Here is a 20,896-nt window from a genome sequence, read left to right on the forward strand (position 1 = left end):
AAATGGCATTTTGCTGTATTTTAATGTGTTATATTTCCAATTAAGTCCACAAGGATAACTATAATAATAATAACAATTTTAAAAGAAAGAAAAATAACTTGGTGAGGCTGCAAAGAAACAAAAACCTTCACAGAATATTCATAGGCATATACAATAATAGTATGGACCAAGTCAGCTGTGGGGACTTCACAGAATATTCATAGGAATATAAAATAGCATGGACCAAGTCAAGTGTGGGGACTTCACAGAATATTCACAGGAATACAAAATAGTATGAAGAAGTCAGGTGTGATGACTCAGGCAGGCAGCTCCAGGCCAGCGGGGTTTATAGAGTGAGTTCCACAACAGCCAGGGCTATACAGAGAAACTTTGTCCCAAAAAACAAAAACTACAGTTATGTCCCTCTGGTAAACAGTTTGACAATTTCTCAAAAAAGTTAAACATAAACAATTCTATTTCCAAGATTAATTAAAACATATATCCACACAAAAATCAGTACAGGAATATTCACAGCAACATTAGAGATAGCCACCAAAAAGTAGTAACAACTCAAATGTTCATCCATGGAAAATGTATAAATGTCATGATATTCATCAGAATATTATTTAACAATAAAAAGAAATTAAATACTGATATACACTAACTCATGGATGACATTCAAAAACTTTATGTTAAATTAAAGAAGGCTACCACAGGAGATCACATATTATAAAATATCACTTACACAACATATCCAACATAGGCAGATCTAGACACAGAAAGTAGATTAGTGGTCGCTTTGAGCTGAAGTAGAAAGTGATGGGTAGAGAGTAACTGCTAATGTAGATAAGGCTTCTTTTTGGACTAATAAAATATTCTAAGATTAAACTATGCTGATAATCACACAAGTCTACAGGTATACTAAAAAAAAATTTAACTTTATATTTTAAAGTAGACGAGCCCTTTCTCCAAAACAAAAAAGCCAAAAAAACAAAAACAAAGCAAAACAAAAAAAACCAAATATTTCTTGTTTTAAGGATGAAAGCTTACAACTGACTCTATTTATTTTATTTTTCTTGATTAGATGCCAAGATTTTATCAAAAACAATGAGGTTAAGGTAACGGCACATGCCCTTAATCCCCGCACTCAGGAGGCAGAGGGCAGGCAGACCTCTTTGAGTTCAAGGCCAGCCTGGTCTACAGAGTGAGTTCCAGGACAGCCCAAATTACACAGTGAGACCCTGTCTCAACTCCAAAATACTGCGTGTACATGTATACACACACACACACACACACACACACACACACACACACACACACTAGAGTTAGATGAGGAATGTAGCTCAGTGGTACAGTAATTGCCTGGCATGTGTGATGCCCTGGGTTTGGTTTCCAGAACCCCAACAAAAGTTGCTTTTCATTGTCTTTCTGGTACTTGCCATTCAATAATGAAAGGAAAGCAATTAAGATACTATCTAACACTGAAGACAGTCATTTGTAAACTTAAAGGACTAACTTCAAGCTCACAAAGTAGGCAGTCTGGATGGTTCTGAACTCAGTAGCCCTATGGAACAGCCCAACACTCTCTGGTGTACAATTACAGCCTTAACTCACAACAGCACAGGTTTCACAGACTGCCTCGGGACATGGGCACGCCAATCCTGCTTCAGTGCAGAGGAAGTACCAATAAATTTTCACCCTCTGCTTCTTTAAGACAAAGTGAAACTCAATGCATACTTAGAAAATTGAGATACAAGAACGAGGTAATTTTTTAAAAGTTAATTCTGCAGTCATGTGAATGCCAAGAAAATAAGATTCCTTTATTTTTCTACCACCTGCTGCTGTTGCTTTCATTCTCTAGAACACTGTTTCTCAACCTGTGGGTTGTGATCCTCTGCGGTTGAACGACCCTTTCATAGGAGTCATAGATCAGATATTTACTTTATGGTTCATAACAGTAGCAAAATTAGTTATGAAGTAGCAATGAAATAATTTTATGGCTGGGGGTCACCACAACATGAGGAACTGTATCAAAGGGTTGCAGAATTAGGAAGGTTGAGAACTCTAACTACCAATGATACCCTGTTCTTGATCTGCAGCATATCACCTCTAGCTATCCCTGTGCCAAGCTCTACTGCACTGTTCAAAGGGGCAGCAAACATACTCTAATGCTGCTTCAAAAAAAAAAAAAACCTCAAAACAAACAAAACCTCTACTGTTGTTCCCCCCCCAAAAGAAAACGTTGCGTCTCCTTTTCTCTGCTTCATTTTCACAGTAAGATGTCCAACCCAGCCTTGTCTACGTATGCCATCCCCTTCCTTCCTCTTCAACCTCGACTTCGTTTCCCCTACTGCACTGGCACTGCTTGTCTAGATCACAGATAGCCTATCACCAAATTCAATATTTTCCCTCCATCTAAACTTCAGGTCCCTAAAGCATTTACCTTCTCTGCTACTGACTCTAGTCTCCTGGTTTCCTTTCTTCCTCTGTAGCCAATCCTAATCCCCTGTTACTAAGACCTAACTCTAAAGGTTAGAATTCTACAAGGTGTGGTACTGAGTTCACTTTTTCCCCATTCACGTTTGGCATTCTCTTCTCAGCCAATGTCATGGAAATTCATGGCTATAAATATTATCAATTATTCTTTGAACTCACTCTCTGGACTCCCAATTCTAATTGCAAACACAATTCTCCTCAGGTTTTCTCGTCTCAGTACTGTATAGTCAACCAAGATTTGCCCTCACTCCATCTACTAGGAAATCCTACTAAGTCTGCATCATCATACCATATTAAAACTGGTCACTTCTCTTTTCAGTGCCATCATACCTATTCATCTTGACAAGTTCGGTTGTCTCCTCAACCAAACTTCCAAACTGTCTCCTCGGTCTTGAAGAAAATCCATTTTCCATATGCATATAGATATCTTTTAAAAGATAAAACAAGTTAGACATAAAGGTCACACCTATAATCTCGACATCGAGAGAGGAGAACTGCTCTGCGTTTGAGGCCAGTTTGGGCCACACAGTGAGCTTGAGGGCAGCCTGGAGTATAGAGAGAGTCCTGAATTCATAAAAACTAACTTCCCATCTTAGTTATCCTTGTCAACTTGACACTGCCAAGAATCATCTAAGAAAAGTCCTCAACTGAGGAACTGCCTAGATCAGGCTGGCCTGTGGAATATCTGTGGGTGGAGCTGTTTTGCTTATTAACACAGAAGGGCCTAGCCCACTGTAGGTGGTACTATTCCTAGGCAGGTGGGCTAAGCATGAATGAGCCTGTGAGTGAGCCACCAAGCAATGTTCCTCAGCGGTTCCTGCTTCCAGACCCCTGCCTTAAGTTCCTGCCCTGACTTGTCTCAATGATAGATTGTGACCTGGATGTGTGAGCTAAGTAAACCCTTTCTCCCCAAGCTGCTTTTGGTCAGAGTGTTCTATCAGTAACAGAGTGAATTAGAACATAAACTGGTATCAAGAGTGGACCTGACCACTCTATCAGGATCACTGCTATCAGGACCTGACCCTCTGGCTCTTAGGCTCTTTGACTATTTTGTTGGACAGCTGTGGAAGATTTTAGAACTTTGCTCAGGGAAAGCATTTATAAGTACTCAAGAACTTCATGAGCTACTGTTACAGGAAGATCTAAGAGAAAAGTGAACAATGTAGGATTGGCTTGTGAGGTTTCAAAAGGAAACAAAGAGCCTATCAAGGCCATCTATGTGATGTTTTCTGGACTGGGAATCTACAGTTGCCAGGCAGCTGAAACTGGAGAATCAGTTGTGATTAACAAAATATTAGCACCAATAAAGTAAAAACCTGTGCTACACTGAAAAAAATAGATGCTGGTACACTAAGACTGAAAATTAAAAAAAAAAACAAACAAAAAACCACTTCCCTTCATTATTCTTGAGACAGGGTCTCACTGTGTATTCTTGTCTGCCCTGGAACTCACTAAAATTAGAGTGGCAGGGTTTGATGAGCAATCAACATCAGTGAGGTGAAATCTCTGGGAAGTATTTCCTCATCACACAAAAACTGTATGTGTGTAAGGGCAGGTGAGAGGAGTACAAGACTACTTTCAAAGTAGCAGCAGAAATTGGTAATGTGTAAAATCCCCATGAGTCATTGTGTGGCAAGGATAAAGTCCCTGCAAAGGGCAAAAAAGGTCACTGGTGCCGGGCGGTGGTGGCGCACGCCTTTAATCCCAGCACTCGGGAGGCAGAGGCAGGCGGATCTCTGTGAATTTGAGACCAGCCTGGTCTACAAGAGCTAGTTCCAGGACAGGCTCCAAAACCACAGAGAAACTCTGTCTCAAAAAACCAAAAAAAAAAAAAGTCACTGATAAACGTGAAGCTTCCGTAGCAATGGGAATCCCAGGATATAGAAAATACCAGTACCAAGGGATCTCCATCAAGGACAATAAAAAGTGTAGAATGAAATCAGTCTCAGTCTACAAGGCAAGGTGTGAGTACATCAGGTGATAGAGCTAGAGAGGTAGAAAGGCTGCTGGACACTGAACTACAGTATCTTCATTACACTGCTGTATGTTGGGTTTGCTTTGATTTGATTGTTTCTACATGAGAATTCTTGCCTTTCAGGAAGTACATAACCTAACTTTCATTTTACAGGGTCCCGCAATTAAGAGACTGGATTTTTATAAGAGCTTGGACTTTTAGAGTGTTGAAAACTTTAAAGACTATGGTCCTTTAAAAAGTTGGGGCTATGTTTTATATTAAAATATTAACACAAGCTCTATGGAACAAGGAATTAAAATGTGACAGACTAAAGCAACACAAGCAGTAAAGTATCCTCATCAGTTTTCATTGTCAACATGATACAGCCTAGAGTCACCTGAAAAAGCCTTGAATGACGATTTCTCTAAGTCACATTAGCCAGTGGGCATGTCTATAAGGGGTTATCTTATTTAATGAGGCAGGAGAGCCCTGCCTGCTGTGCACAACAACATTCCTAGGCAGGTGGTCATAGGCTGTATAAGAAAGCTAGCTAAGTATGAACCTGTGGGTGAAAGAGCAAGCATCATTCTTCCATGTTTCTAGCTCCAGATTCCTGCCTTGAGTTTGTACTCTGAATTCCCTTACTGTGACATTAAAACATAAGTCAAATAAATCCTTTCCTCACCACAGTGTTGATCAAACTACTTTATCACAGCAACAGAATGAACTAGGAAAGTCAATCTTTATGAATCAATGACAAAGCAAACCATGCCAGAATCCTAAAGGCTTTGAATAATTACCTAAGTAGTGAAATCCAAACTCCTTATTAAGATCTCCAGTTCCTCAAGATCTGGTTCCTCTTTGCCACTTTATCTTTCCATTGAAACTCCCTCTGTTTTTGCTGTGATGGCCAACCTTGGTTTCAACTTGATTATATCTCAGGTCAACTAAATAGCACATCTTTGGACAGGACTATTACAGTTTTCCCAAAGGATTAACTGAAGGAGGAAGACACTCTCTCCAAGTGAGCAGCAACTTCTTGCCACAGCCCAGATACAGAAATGATCAGGTGTGGGGGCTCATACCGGTAGTTATGGCAGTATATGGTTTGGGTTTTAGTAAATAAACCTTGTCTGAAGGTCAGTGCAAAGCAGTCAAACACGTTTAATCCCAGCAGCCACACTAGTTAGCCACGGAGGCAGGGCGCTGGTGGTGCAGGCCTTTAATCCCAGCTCAAGAGAGGAATATGAGGCAAGAAAAGACAGGAACTTGCTCTCTTTCAGTCTGAAGATTTCAAGAAAAAAAGAATTCTCTAGTGGCTTGGCTGTATTTGTTTCAGATCTTCAGGTTGAACCCCAATACCTGTCTCTGAGTTTTTATAATTTTGTGCTACAATTGGCACCCAACATTTGGAGTACAAATTCACGAAAAAAGCCATTTGCCTGTGGCTTTTTAACTATTGGCAAAGGCCAAAGCTGCACATGGGGCTCCAGCCACACCAAACTAGGCTTTCTTTTATCTTTAAATCTCTGAAGGAGTTTGAGATTTTTCTCTTGTAGCCTCTGAAACAGTATCCATCTGCCACCCAAACTCTAGAAGCACCTGGGACCCAAATGCCAAAGGATTTATCAGCTCTAGGCTGCTGGTTCTGCCATCAGGCAGCCACCTGCGACACGTGCTTTTTACCTATATGGGTTACACATGGCCTTTAACAATAGAGAAACTGGCTTTAGAACAGCTGGTACATGAACAACTAGATGCTCACCATATTGAAGAATCGACCAGTCCTTAGAATTCCCCTTATTTGTTGTTAAAAAGAAATCTGGAAAATGGAGAATGGTAACAGACCTAAGAGCTGTTAATAAGGTGATTCAGCCAATGGGCTCTCTACAGTCTGGCATTCCTTTGACTTCTCTATTGCCTAAAAGACGGCCTCTTATATTTACTGATTTAAAAGATTGTTTCTTCACTATACCTTTACGAGAAAAGGACAGAAAAAATTGACTTCACAGTGTCTACTTATAATTCTAAGCCTGTTAAAAGATATCAATGACAGGTTCTCCAAAGATGTCAATGGAAAGTTCTCCAAAGAGAATATTAAAAAGCCCCACCCATCGCCAATATTTTGTAAGTCAGCCACTGGGAACAAAAAGTAAGCAATTTCATCAATCTATACTTTACCATTACATGAACAAGATTTTGCTACCTGATTCAAATGTAGATACTTTAGAAAGAATGTTTGAAAAAGTAAAGAAAAATCTGCCTTGCTGAGGATTACAAATTGCTCCTGAAAAAATACAAAGAGGAGAGTCTATTAATTATTTAGGCTATAAAAGAGGTTAATAAAAAATTAGACCCCAAAAGGTGTGTAAATTAGGAGAGACAGATTGCAAACTCTTAATGACTTCCAAAGATTGCTAGGAGACATTTCCCATCTATGGTACACTACTGGGATATAACCTGATAAACTTATTAATTTAAACAAAACCTTAGATGGTGACAAGGATTTAAATAGTCCCAGGGAATTATCAGTTGAAGGTGGACAGAACTGGCTTTGATAGAAGAGAAAATTATGAAGGTGTAAGTGGATTGTGTGGATCCGAATCTTAACTGTTCTGGTCATATTACCCTCCAGACATTCCCCTACAGGAATTTTAATACAGAGGGAAGATATTAACTTAGAATGGATATTTTTGTCACATAAACCAAGTAAAAAATTAAAAACTTATATGGTCTCTGAGTTAATTTGTAAATAAAGAGGAATAGACCCAGCAGAAATTATAGTACCTTTTAATAACAATGAAATTGACAAATTATGGGAGCACTTGTAGTAATTTTTTGGAAGAGATTAGCAACAATTATCCCAAAAGCAAAAGAATTCAACTTATAAAGAGAACTAACTGGATCCTTCCTAGCATTGTATAGGACACACCAATAACTGAATCCCCTACATTCTATACTGATACCAATAAACCAGAAGTCAGGTTACAAATCAAAAAAATTAAACAAAGTGGATCAAAGTCTTTATGATTCTATCCAAAAGTCAAAATTGTATGCTATTCTCATGATACTAAGGGATTTTAAAGAACTTCTCAATATAGTTACCAATTTACAATATACAGAAAGAGTTGTTTCACATATTAAAACCATTGAATTCAAGCCAGATGATATAGAATTGACTTTATTATTTATTCTGTTGCAAGATATAATCAGATATAGGCATCATCCCATATACATAACACATGTCCAATTCCATACAGGTTTGCCAGGTCCTCTAGCACAAGGTAATGCAGAAATCAATCAATTATTAATTGGAAATTTGCTGGAGGCATCAGAATTTCATTTAAACAAAACCCATCATGTCAATAGCAAAGGTCTAAAAAAAAAAAAAAAAAAAAAAAGAAAAGACTTTTCTATCATGTAACCACAAGTCGAAGAAATTGTAAGAAAATGTCATATTTGTTCTTTATACAAACACTGCTACCTTCAGAAAGTAACCCAAATGGTATTCAAAGAAATAAAATCTGGCAGATGAGTATGTTTCATTTTCTAGAATTTGGAATACTAAAATATGTACAACACACCAATGATACCTATTCAGGATTTCAATGGGCAACTGCTTTGAGTTCAGAAAAGGGTGATTCAGTAATCACACATTTGCTGGAAATTATGGCCATCATGGGTATATCTGCACAAATAAAGACAGACAATGCTCTGGCATATGTCTCTAAGAAAATAAAACAGTTCTTTGCTTATTTTCATATAAAGCATATTACAGGTATACCACAATCTTACAGGGCAGGCAGTTATAAAAAATCAAATCAAACTCTAAAGGATATGTTAAACAAACAGAAAGACATGATAAATACCCCCCCAGAAATAGAGTGCATAATGCATTATTAACTTTGAGTTTTCTAAATGATAATGAGAAAGATTAAAGCTGGCTTTGGAGTTGGGGTATGGTTCTCTCCCTTCTCTAAACCCAAGCATGCTTATGAAAGTGAAATCCAATATCTCTGTCTTATGTCAGAAGAGTCACCTGATATGGAACAGAAGAAAAGCAAAAAAAAATCTAAGGACTATTTTCATAATCCTTTAGTTTTATATTGACTCTTTAACAGCTTTTCTTAAGGTATAAGATTTATAAGATATATACAGATATGTTTTTGAGTTTGAGTTTCTACCAGTTTTCTGCAGTGAAACATGAGCATGCCTAACAGCAACCTTTCAAATCTTCAAAAGGAGGAAAGGGCCCACAACGACAATTTATCCAGGTCTATGATAACAACATTAAACTGAAAAATGTAACATTGACAGTATGCTTGTTTGTTGAGGTTTTCTGTCCTGCCTGGTTCACCACAACTGTTTAGCCCCAGAGAAAATCACACATAGGTCTCAGTAAATTATAAGCTGATTGGCCCATTAGCTTTAGCCTCTCACTAGCTAACTCTCACATCTTGATTAACCCATTTTTCTGATCTATGTTAGCCATGTGGCTCAGTACCTTTTTTCAGTAGGGCAGATCACATCCTGCTGCTTCGGTGGTCTGGGCAGGAGTGGGAGGAATCAACTTCCTCCTTCCCAGAATTTTCCTGTTCTCATTACATCACTTCTATTTCCTGTCTGGTTTTCCCGCCTATATTTCCTGCCCGGCCAATCAGCGTTTATTTATAACATGATTGACAGTATACAGACAATTCTCCCGCAGAAAAACACCACCTAAAAATCAGCTTTGGGTTACAAACTGCTCTGAACAATTTCAAGGTGGCTATTTGAGATAATCCAGCTTAACAGAATGCTCTAGCCAGGACTTGAGACAAGCCCTGCACTTTCTCATTACGCAGAGACTGAACAACAAATGATATAGCTACCTTTCCCAGGACTTGATAATTAACCCAAATTTTTCTTTTCCAGATCCCCTAAAGATACTGTCACCCACAGACAGCAAGAAGTAAATTTAAGAATACAATGCCCACATTCCCAAGAGATGGGGTGGGTGGTTTTTGGTCATTCAATGGTTTATGGATATTTGTCATTGTTTAGAGGGGTTGGTTACAAGCTGTTATTGATAATGGTTAGGAAAAATCCTAAATAAGAAAATTAGACTCAAGGTTCTTGTTTTGAAAAGAAAAAAGGGAATATAGATATAATAAGAAGGTAGATTACTGCATCTACTTTTAAAAACTATTAGTTTTAAAGTTTTACATTGTATTGAAATTTTAAATATTGTATACAAATTTTGTATATTGATACAAATTTGAGACTAATTTTGTTAAAACATACTGTACATATGTTTCTAATCATATGTAGAGGTATTCAAGGTATTGTACCTATACAACTCATTTAACAGTGTAATGAAAAATTCTAGTCCTTGAAAATTATTATTATCAAATGTTTAGGGTAATAAGGAAATGCACGTCAGTAGTTAATCATCTATTATAATCAAACTTGTAGTCATATTAGGTATGTTTTCAAGGTCAAACAAAGATAATTTTAGATAGTCATCTTCAAATACTTCAGAAATATACAGAATAAGGCACTTAAGATGTCTTAATAACATAGGCTCTCTTATTTTGTGACAATGAGACATATCTGCTCTTGGCAGCACCAATCTACTTCAGAGAAAATAATGGGCATTGAAGAAACTTCACATGGAGTTTACTTTCCTTGTGGCAAAATTAAACCATGGGCAAGAAAATGCCCTTGACTTGATTAGTGATATTATACTGTCCTAACTGTACAAGCAGGACACAAAAGAGGATGATTGTCAAACATTGTGAAAACGAGGAGGGACAGCACTTCAGAATATCCTGTTTCACAGAAGTCTATCAAATATGCAAGGCCTGTAAGCTGAAGAAGGATGCCCCAATGTTGCAGAAGAACTTTAGGTAATTGGCCAGGTAGCCAGCTGTTTCTGTCATTTTTCACATTCTCTGGAAGTCGTTTGCTTGCACTTCTGCTTACACAGTTAATATTATTTCCTTCTTGGGTCTCTGAGGGAGTTGAACACTAGATAGTTATAGCTATAGTTTTCCTTGTTTACCAGATGCAGAAAGCAAGTTATGATAGAAAGTAAATTAGGGGGCTGGAGAGATAGCTCAGCGGTTAAGAGCACTGCCTGCTCTTCCAAAGGTCCTGAGTTCAATTCCCAGCAACCATATGGTGGCTCACAACCATCTGTAATGAGGTCTGGTGCCCTCTTCTGGCCTGGAGACATACACACAGATAGAATATTGTACACATAATAAATAAATAAATAAATAAATAAATAAATAAATAAATAAATAAATATTTTTTAAAAGAAGAAAGTAAATTAGGTACAAGACTTTGGACTCACCAAGATAGGATAGATAATTGAGTATTTTCTCTAAATTTGTCAAATGCAAATAGAGTACACATTTTTGTTTACTAACTCTTACATCTTAAATTAATCCATTTTTATTATTTCATGTATTGCCACAAGGCTATGGCTTAATGGGTAAAGTTTCAGCATCTGTCTTCTTCGGAAGCTACATAGCGCCTCCTTGACTCCATCTACTTTCTCTATATGTATCTCTTCCAGCCTAGGTATATTCTGCCCTGCTATAAGTCAAAGCAGCTTTATTCATCAACCAATAAAAGCAACACATATACATCCCACATTATCTCCCCTTTTCTGTCTAGTTAAAAAGAAACTTTAATATAGTAAAAGTACATATAACAAAACAGGTATCATGCAAGAATTATAGTTACAATATTTCTTTATGAGCCTAAAGTTTTATACCTAATTTATCTTTTATAATAACTAAGGAAAACTATAACTGTCTTCAACTCTTTAAAGACCCCAGAAGGATATAATACTACCTAAGTAAACTGAAAGTCCACTCTAAGAAACTTTCAAAGCTCTAGAATTGAAAGAGACATCTCACTGCCTGGACAGTCACCCAAAGTTCTTTTGTAATGTTGGGGCTTCCATCTTCAGCCTACAAGCCCATAGTATCTGGCAGACTTTTCAATGAAATTTAAAAGGCTGTTTTGTGCCAGCCTGGTCTACAAGAGCTAGTTCCAGGACAGGAACCAAAAGCTACGGAGAAACCCTGTCTCAAAAAAAAAAAAAAAAAAAAAGGCTGTTTTGTCAATATTGGCAGTTTGTCAGTCATTTTTGCCTAAATCCTGCAGAATGTCTGGCAGACTCTTTGAAGAAGCAGGAACCCTGAAGGACTGTCTCATCTTTAGGCAAGTTAAGCAGTCACTTTGTCGGTCCTACATGTACAGCTTATACTGTATGCCATCAAGTAGTCCAGGCAAGAGCATTTTCCCCCCAAAAGGCTAGCCTTGTCACATTTAAGGCAAATTCCATTACAAGTATTTTTAATGCTATCAACCTCTCAGAAGTATCTGATTCTCCCAGAAGCAGGCATGACTCGTTGCTGAGAAAAGTATAAATTCATAAAACATTTTAAATGCCATATTCCATAAGTCTTTGAACAATTTGAATACCTATCCATCTAAAATATATCTCTGTACATCTAGAAAACCTAACTAACATAACTACAAGTTTGACTTTCATAAATGACTATCTAGGGCTGGAGAGATGGCTCAGAGGTTAAGAGCACTGGCTGCTCTTCCAGAGATCCTGAGTTCAATTCCCAGCAACCACATGGTAGATTACAACCATCTACAGTGAGAACTGGTGCCCTCTTCTGGCATGTTGGAAGTGCAGTATACATACTACATACCTTAAATAAACATTAAAAAAATGACTATCTACTAATATATAATTTTAATTATACACTACATTTTAAAATGAGCTGCACAAACACAATACCTTAAATGAGCAGAAATACATATACACAGCATAACAAAATTGACCTTAAATTTGTATCAATGAACCAAAATCCATATCAATGCAAAAAAAGTCTGTATCATATCCCCTTTTTTCTTTTTTTTTTTTTTTTTTTTTTTTTTTTGGTTTTTCGAGACAGGGTTTCTCTGTAGCTTTGGTGCCTATCCCGGAACTAGCTCTTGTAGACCAGGCTGGCCTCGAACTCGCAAAGATCCGCCTGTCTCTGCCTCCCGAGTGCTGGGATTAAAGGCGTGCGCCACCACCACCCGGCTATATCCCCTTTTTTTTTAAGAAAGACCTTGATTGTGACCATTAGCAATTTATAATTTACCACCCTTATATGAAAACAAATATTTATAAACAATATTTGGGAATTTAGGTGTAGTTCTCGAGATTACTTCCTGCTAATTGTAGAGCAAAGTATTCTAAGGGTTCACGGAAACCTTTTGGGTGGTCTTGTTCCATCAAACTACATTAGCCTGGAAGGAATCCATAGGTTCTCATTTTCTGTGGAAACAAAAGCAGAACCTCGTTTCCAAAGCAACATATCCTTAGACCCAAATTTTGAAGTCAAATCCTTTATGCTGGTTTAGCTTAGCAATTCCCAGAATTAAATATCTCTCTGCCATTAAAAAAATTCAAAAACAAAATAATATATATAATCCAGACTCTGTGCTTTTCCATCTTGACATGGCTTATTTTTCTTTACCCCTTTAATCTATAACTGTCTGTACTCTTTTATATTACTTTTACTGTCTCTTTAAAGACTTTATTTCTTTTTATAATTGTCTATTCTCTCTCTCTCTCTCTCTCTCTCTCTCTCTCTCAAGCCTATGTACATTTTTTTTAACACACTGTGTCTTGTTTAGAGATCTTTTATGCCTGAATCTGTCTATTGTATATCGTTTATGACTAGGAGCTCTTCTAAAAATGCTAAGTTGACTAGGACTAAGGTTGTTTTGCTTTTTGTCCCAGCCCACTCCAACATGGCAAAGGTACATTCACTGCCAGCTCTGTGAGCCATGCTCACTGCCCCAGCTCCAGGGATGCAGGGGGTCTATGTCACCATTAAGCAATTTGTAGCACTCTGTTTGCAAACCCCATTTAAGTGCTCCTTAACAGGACCAGCACAAACCAAGAGGCCGGCTCTTAAAGGAGTCACACAGTTTTTGCTGTTAATGCTGAATAAGGAAACTTTAAAGGAGCGGCACCTCTGCTTGCCGCCAGCAAAAAGAGTATCTGAAAATATGCTGCTACAAAGAAACAGTGCTTAACTTTGTTCTTTAGTGTCTAGAATTTTTTCCCAAGCTTTCTCAGGTTTTATATGGATGTAGGTACCCCGTGTTGGGGGTACCCCGTGTTGGGTGCTATTTTGCAGGCAGAGACAGCTCTCTTGTTCCTAGCCACCCAGATCTAAATTATCACACAGAAACTATATTAATTAAAACACTGCTTGGCCAATAGCTTAGGCATATTTCTAGCTAGCTCTTACATCTTGATATTAACCCATTACTATTAATCTATGTGTCACCACGAGGTGTGGCCTACTGGTAAGTTATTCTGGCATCTTTCTCCTTCAGTAGCTACATGGCATCTCCTTGACTCTGACTACTCTCTCTACATTATCTCTTCCAGTCTGGTTATATTCTGCCCTGCTATAGAACAAAGCAGCTTTATTCATCAACCAATAAAAGCTAACACATATACAGAAGGACATCCCACATCACAGAACAAAGCAGCCACACAGTCCAGGGCCTGGTGGCACACACCTTTAATCCCAGGACTCGGGAGACAGAAGCAGACTGACCTCTGTGAGTTCTAGGCTACAATGGGTTACACATGATCCATTCAGAAACAGATACAGGATGGGTGGTGGTGGCCTTGGACATTCTTTAAATACTGCTTAGCTGAAAGAGGAATTCACATTTAAGAGATGTTTTTGCTGATAGAAAAAAATTGAGTCATAAATCTATACTTTAGACTGCACAAGAGTCCTAAGAGTCTAAAGACTGAACCTCACTAAGGTTCAGATTAAATGAAAATATTAAAAATCTATTTATATGCAGAAAGAAAAGTTGTTCAAATGCAACATAGAACTTCATGTTCTTTAAATCTATTCCCAGAATAATATACTAAGTTGACATTAGAGAATAAATATCACTACTCTCTAAGGTTATAAAAATACCACATATTACGAAATGTCAGTTGTTTTTTCTCTTGTTGCTTTTCTCACTGTAGTACAATATAATCTAATGTTTTCTGACCCAATTTCAAGCTAGTTAATATCCTAAAAAAATAAACTAGATATTCAAAGTTTGTTTTTTCTTCTGTGAACTTCTTTCACATTAGTCTACTCTATTTCATGTTTTATAGTAAGAAGCCCCAAAAAGATACTGAAGATTTCTCAGAGGTTAAGAGCTCTCTAATGTTTGCCTGCTTTTGCTTTTCTGATCTTCAGGTTGGACCCCAATATCTGTCTCTGAGTTTTTATTATTCTTGCTATAGTTAGTCTCAGCATTCAGAAGATAGAAGCAAATGGATCTCTAAGTTTGAGGCCAGTATGGTCTACAAAGTGAGCCTCAAATACATAAACAAAAGCGTTACAAGGAAAGAAGAGGGCTGCTTTGGCCTGTCTGCTTCCACACCCTGCTATTACATGCATCCACCTTGTTGCTACAACTGCCATTGCCATCCTTCTCTGACATTAGAACCCAGATTCTTCAGATTTCCAACATGAACTGAAGACTAACAGCTCTCCAGGAATATTCCAGGTATTCAGTACAAAAAGGTTCACTCTACACTAGAACAGTAAGTAAACTCTAAGACATACTCACTCCACTGTTTCAGTTTCTGGAGAAGAGCCAAAGTAATAGAATATCTAATTCACCCAGACTCCAACCTCAGGGCTTTGCAAATTCCAGTTCTTCACCCTGAGAGCTCCTCACACCTTGTACTGTATTCCCATTCCTAACATATCACTTAGATTTGCTGTCTAGCAGTTATCACAGTAATCAGGTTTCATTTATTTCCTTGTGTTTGTCTTTTGTCTCTTTAGGGTAGTGTACAATGACAATGGCTATTTGTACAACGAATGACAGGCACAAAGAATGAGTCAAAGATGGAGAAAGGGAGCAAGGAAAAGTGAACACATTTCCAACCTATATCTCAGTTTTGTAATAAGAATCCTAAAGAAGACTTCCTAAGACGTCAAGCCTTCGACTACTGTGAGTCACAGACCTCTACCTTAGCGCCTTCCTCCAAGAGTCTCCAATAACCACTCAACAACAGAGCAACTTCAATGAAGGAATAAGATATAAAAGCAAAAAAAGAAAGAAAAAAAAAAGAAAAATCCTTTCTAACTTCAGATCATTTCTCACAGTATTGAAGAGCTATAGTTCTAGAGTGGCACTTCAAACTGAGGAAGGCATTTACAATACACTACACGGAAAAACACAGCAGAAGTTAGCAAAAGAAAGCCTTCCTCTCTGGCCTATATTCTGTACCCCAGACCCTTCCTACAATATATAGTAATATAGTATGGCTGTCAGAGAGTAAAAGGTGAAAATCTGAGCCCTCATTTATTAGGTGAGACAAAAGACAAAGGAATCAAAAATAATGTAGCAGGTTTAGCAGGTGAGAGGGCTCAGTGGGTCAATGGGTTTGTAAAGCATTTACTGTACATGACAATGGTTAGACAGATCCCTTCAACTCACTAGGGAAGGGGAGAATTAGCTCTCAAATGTTCTCAACCTCCAGACGCACACTGGTGTACACATGCTCTCGCTTATACAAATACATGTCATACAAGTCGTAATACACAATAATAATTAGTAATGTTTTGGAGTTTTGCTTTTTTTGTTGTTTGTTTGTTTTTGGTGGTGGTTTTTTAAGGGTTTTTTTGGTTTTGTTTTTTGTTTTGTTTTGTTTTTCGAGACAGGGTTTCTCTGTGGAACAACAGCCCTAGCTATCCTGGAACTAGGTCTTGTAGACCAGGCTGACCTTGAACTCACAAGAGATCCAACTGTCTCTGCCTCTCAAATGCTGTGATTAAAGGAGTGCACCACCACCACCTGGCAATCGCAATAATTTTTAAAAATACTATTGCAAATCTTTGTTTTGGAGAAGGTCTGACTGTAGTTTTTGCTATGGAAATAATCTGATCTATGGTAAATAAAGTACTACAAGCTTACTTTTAATTTATAATCTGTAATCCAAAATGGATTAGCAAAGTAAAATAGACTATGGAATAGTATTCACCCTTAAAAAGGAAAGAAATTTTGACACATGAATGTGTGTTAAACATCAGAGCTATAGGACAGATAAAACTGTGAGGGCTAATGAAATAAGTCAGTCACAAATATAATATATATAATAAATAAGTAACATATGACTTTGCAAATACTTATAAGTGTATCTAGATTAGTCAGTTTCAGAGAGGCAGACGACAAAAGTGGTTTACCTGAGCTTGAAGGGCAGGATGAGCTTACTATTTAATGGGTATGTACGGTTTTCCAGTGTTACAAAACAAAGAGTTACAGCAATGGATGGCTACAAAACAATGTGGATGGATTTAATTTCACTAAACTGTACTTTAAAAGAGATCAGGATAAATTTTATTTCATAATAAAAGAGCAAGAGGGGCTGGAGAGATGGCTCAGCGGTTAAGAGCATTGCCTGCTCTCTTCCAAAGGTCCTAAGTTCAATTCCCAGCAACCACATGGTGGCTTACAACCATCTGTAATGAGGTCTGGTGCCCTCTTCTGGCCTGCAGGCATACACACAGACAGAATATTGTATACATAATAAATAAATAAATAAATTTAAAAATAAAATAAAAGAGCAAGAGAAAGGTTGGCATCACCAATTTTTTATTTTATTTCATTAATTAATTAATTAATTTTTGGGTTTTTCGGAACAAGAGTTTTGCTGTGTAGCTTTGGAGCCTATCCTGGAACTTGCTCTGTAGACCAAGCTGGCCTTGAACTCACAGAGATCTATTACGTGGAGCAGGGGCCCTTTGTTCAATAATCACACAGAAACTGTATTCATTTAAACACTGCCTGGTCCATTAGCTCTAACTTCTTATTGGCTAACTCTTATGTCTTGATTTAACCTATTTCTATTAAATCTGTGTATTGCCACATGACTGTGGCTTACCGGCAAGATTCTAACCAGCAGGAGCTCCATGGCATCTGCCTGTCTGCCCTTCTTCCCAGCATTTAGTTCTGTCTTCTCCATGCCTGCCTAAGTTCTGCCCTATCAAAAGGCCAAGGCAGTTTCTTTATTCAACCAATGAAAGCAACACATAAACAGAAGGACCTCCTACACCAGAGATCCACCTGCCTTTGCCTCCTAAATGTTGAGATTGAAGGTGTGTGCCATCATCATCTGGCAATTACCAACTTTTTAAACTAGTTAATAAACAGATTCATGTCATAAATCTGATGAACACCACAAATATATGTGACTGGCAATTAAATACATCTAGATTTTAGTGTACTTAGTCATAAAGTAAAAAAATAAAAGACAAGAGAACTCAACCCTGGCAACAAGTCATAGAGTAGTGAAGAGCTAGCAATGACAGAGTGGAGGGCATTAAATAAAAACTGCCACACAGGGCCGGGCAGTGGTGGCGCACACCTTTAATCCCAGCACTCAGGAGGCAGAGGCAGGCGGATCTCTGGGAGTTCGAGGCCAGCCTGGTCTACAAGAGCTAGTTCCTGGCCAGGCTCCAAAGCTACAGAGAAACCTTGTCTTGAAAAACAAAAACAAAAAACCTGCTACACAACCCTGTAGCATCCCAGACTTGTGACAAACGGTCCCTAACCATGCTCTAAAGAGAGGCTGGTTTGATATCTAAGGTAACATGTAATCTGGGATATCACTGGACCTAAACACAGATTTACTCAACTCAAGGAAATAAGCACTAATCACACTGAGATCATAACCACAGTGAAGACCTGTCTTCCGTTAGCTGCCAGTTCTAGAGGCTTGTCTCAGCTTGTGGTCAAGACACAGACACACAGAAGTGACTTGGCTAAACTAAGATGAGTCCTTGGCTTTCTTATGCTTTAGGCACCATCTAAGATACTACTCTATAGGTAGTATTTGGTGTCACAGTCCACACTCAGCTTAATCTATCCTATATCTAAGCTTTTCCTACATATGAAATTAAATATTTTCTACTATGAGACTGTCTTAGGGTTTTATTGTTGTGATGAGACACCATGACCATGGCAACTCTTACAAAGGATAACATTTATTTGGGGCTGGCTTACTGTTCAAAGGTTTAGTCCATTATTGTCACACCAGGAAACGAGGTGGCATGCAGGCAGATACAGTGCTGGAGAGGTACCTGAGAGTTCTCCACCTGAATCCACAGGCAATAGGAAGAGAAAGTGAACCACTAGGCCTGGCTTGAGCTCAATGACACACTTCCTCCAACAAGGACAAACCTCCAATGCTACTCCCTATGAGTCTATGGGCGCCATTTTCATTTAGACCACCATAGCTACATAATAAATGTTAGTATTCAGCATTGCAGCTACCCTTCAGACTGTCTCATTCTGACACATCAGCAGTGTAGCACGAGCAAAAGCACAGGCTCCTACAGCACTGGTGGAAACAGGCTTCGTGAGAGCTGGGTTACAGACAGCTTTTCCTTGCTACTCCTTCAACACTTCATTTTCTGACAAGTTCCTAAAACTACTTATCTCCTTTAGATCAAAGCACCTGAAGCTGTTTTCTGGTTATGTGTAAATTTAATATGGCGGAGACAAATTTTTGTCAACTTGACACAAACCTAAACATACCTGGGAACAGGAAATATTAACTGAGAAATTACCTTCATCAGACTGGCCTGTGTCTACAAGGTGTTTTCTTAACTGCCAGTTGATACAAGAAGGTCCACCACGAGCAATGCTATCCCCAGGCAGATGTGTAAGAAAGATAACTCAGCCGGGCAGTGGTGGCGCACGCCTTTAATCCCAGCACTCGGGAGGCAGAGGCAGGCGGATCTCTGTGAGTTCGAGACCAGCCTGGTCTACAGAGCTAGTTCCAGGACAGGCTCCAAAGCCACAGAGAAACCCTGTCTCGAAAAACCAAAAAAAAAAAAAAAAAAAAAAAAGAAAAAGAAAAAGAAAAAGAAAGATAACTCAAAGGCCAGAGGAGGCAAACAATCCACGTTCCTACAGGGTTTCTTTTTCAAGGGCCTGCCTTGTAGTCGGACTTTCCTTTGGGCTGCCAGCTCACTGGCAAATAATTACATGGAGACTTATTAATTAGGAAGGTTCAACCTATAGCTTAGGCTTGTTCCCAATAATTCATCTAACTTGAATTAACCCATTTCTATTAATCTATGTCCTGCCATGGCTATTACCTCTTCTCCTGCACATCCTGCTTCTTCCAAGTCACACTGGCATCCCTGGCATGCCTAAATTATCTCTTCTCTCTGCTTGGAAGTCCTGCCTATCTCTTCTGCCTAGCTATTGGCCATTTAGCTTTTTATTACAATAATCACAGTAATACTGTATTATCTTCACAGTGTACAAATATCCCACAATATATCCCACTTTTTGTCTAAATAAAAAGGGAAAATTTTAACTCTAACACTGTAAAACTATATACATATATATTAAACAATTATCAATAAGAAATACATTTATGTTTAGTACTTTAATATTGGCAAATTCAAAGAAAATATTGTATTATCTATCCTATCTTGATGAGTTCCAACCTTTGTAGCTGAACTATTTTATATCATAGCTTGTAAAACCATCCTAAAAATATCTTTCTAGACCTAAAAACATCTTTTTAGATAAACAACTTAAGCTTTTATTTTTCTCAGCATTATAAACTTTACATCTCTTATGTAAGTTTTTTTTTTTCTGAATTTAGTACCAAGGAAAATTTTAACTATACCTATCTAGCCTTTAACCTTATCAAAAAGCTAGGAAGAATATAATATTACCTGAGTAAACAGATAGTATAGAACAACCAACCTCTAAAACTACAGGAACAACAAAAACAGCTGGTTTCCTGGACAGTCACCCAAAGTTCCTCTGCAACACTGGGGCATCTTCCTTTGTCCTACAACCCTAGAATATCTGACAGACTTTTTTGTGAAGCAGTAACTTTTAAAGAACTGTCCTACCTTCTCTTGGCAAAGCTCAGCAGTCTCTTTCTCTTGTGTCTTGCTTATCCAATTTGGACAGTATAGTGTCAGCAGTCAAGGCAATGACAGTTTCTTTCCCAGTGGCTAACATTGCCACTGACACAATAAAAGCAAATGCCATATGGAAGTTCTTTGGTGCCCATCATCCTTTTTTTTTTTTTTTTTTTTTTTAAGTAAATTAGCGCTGCGAGGAGCAGAGAGGTCTTACTGTCATGAAAAGCCTTAGGTTATTAAAACATCTTGAATGCTATATTCTGTAGATATCTGAAGTATATGTGCTTGGCCTTGAAAACATACCTAACATGGCCAAAAATCTGATTGTTAGATGACTACTAACCTGTATTTGTTAATTATCCTAAATAGTTTGTAATAATAACTTTCAGAGACTAGAAATGTACATTATAGTTTTAAATGAGCTGCATAGGTACAATACCCTAAATAAAAGTGGAAATGTGTGTGTGTGTCTACA

At 38.0% G+C, this 20,896-nt stretch overlaps 1 protein-coding gene across 5 annotated transcripts in view; it reads right to left on the reverse strand.

Annotated features, from left to right (window-relative positions):
* Window positions 1-20,896, reverse strand: part of Sfmbt1 (Scm like with four mbt domains 1) — a 118,023-nt gene that overhangs the window by 68,318 nt on the left and 28,809 nt on the right. The window lies entirely within an intron of this gene.

This window comes from Chionomys nivalis, chromosome 5 (genome assembly GCF_950005125.1).
Source record: "Chionomys nivalis chromosome 5, mChiNiv1.1, whole genome shotgun sequence".
Taxonomy (NCBI): domain Eukaryota; kingdom Metazoa; phylum Chordata; class Mammalia; order Rodentia; family Cricetidae; genus Chionomys; species Chionomys nivalis.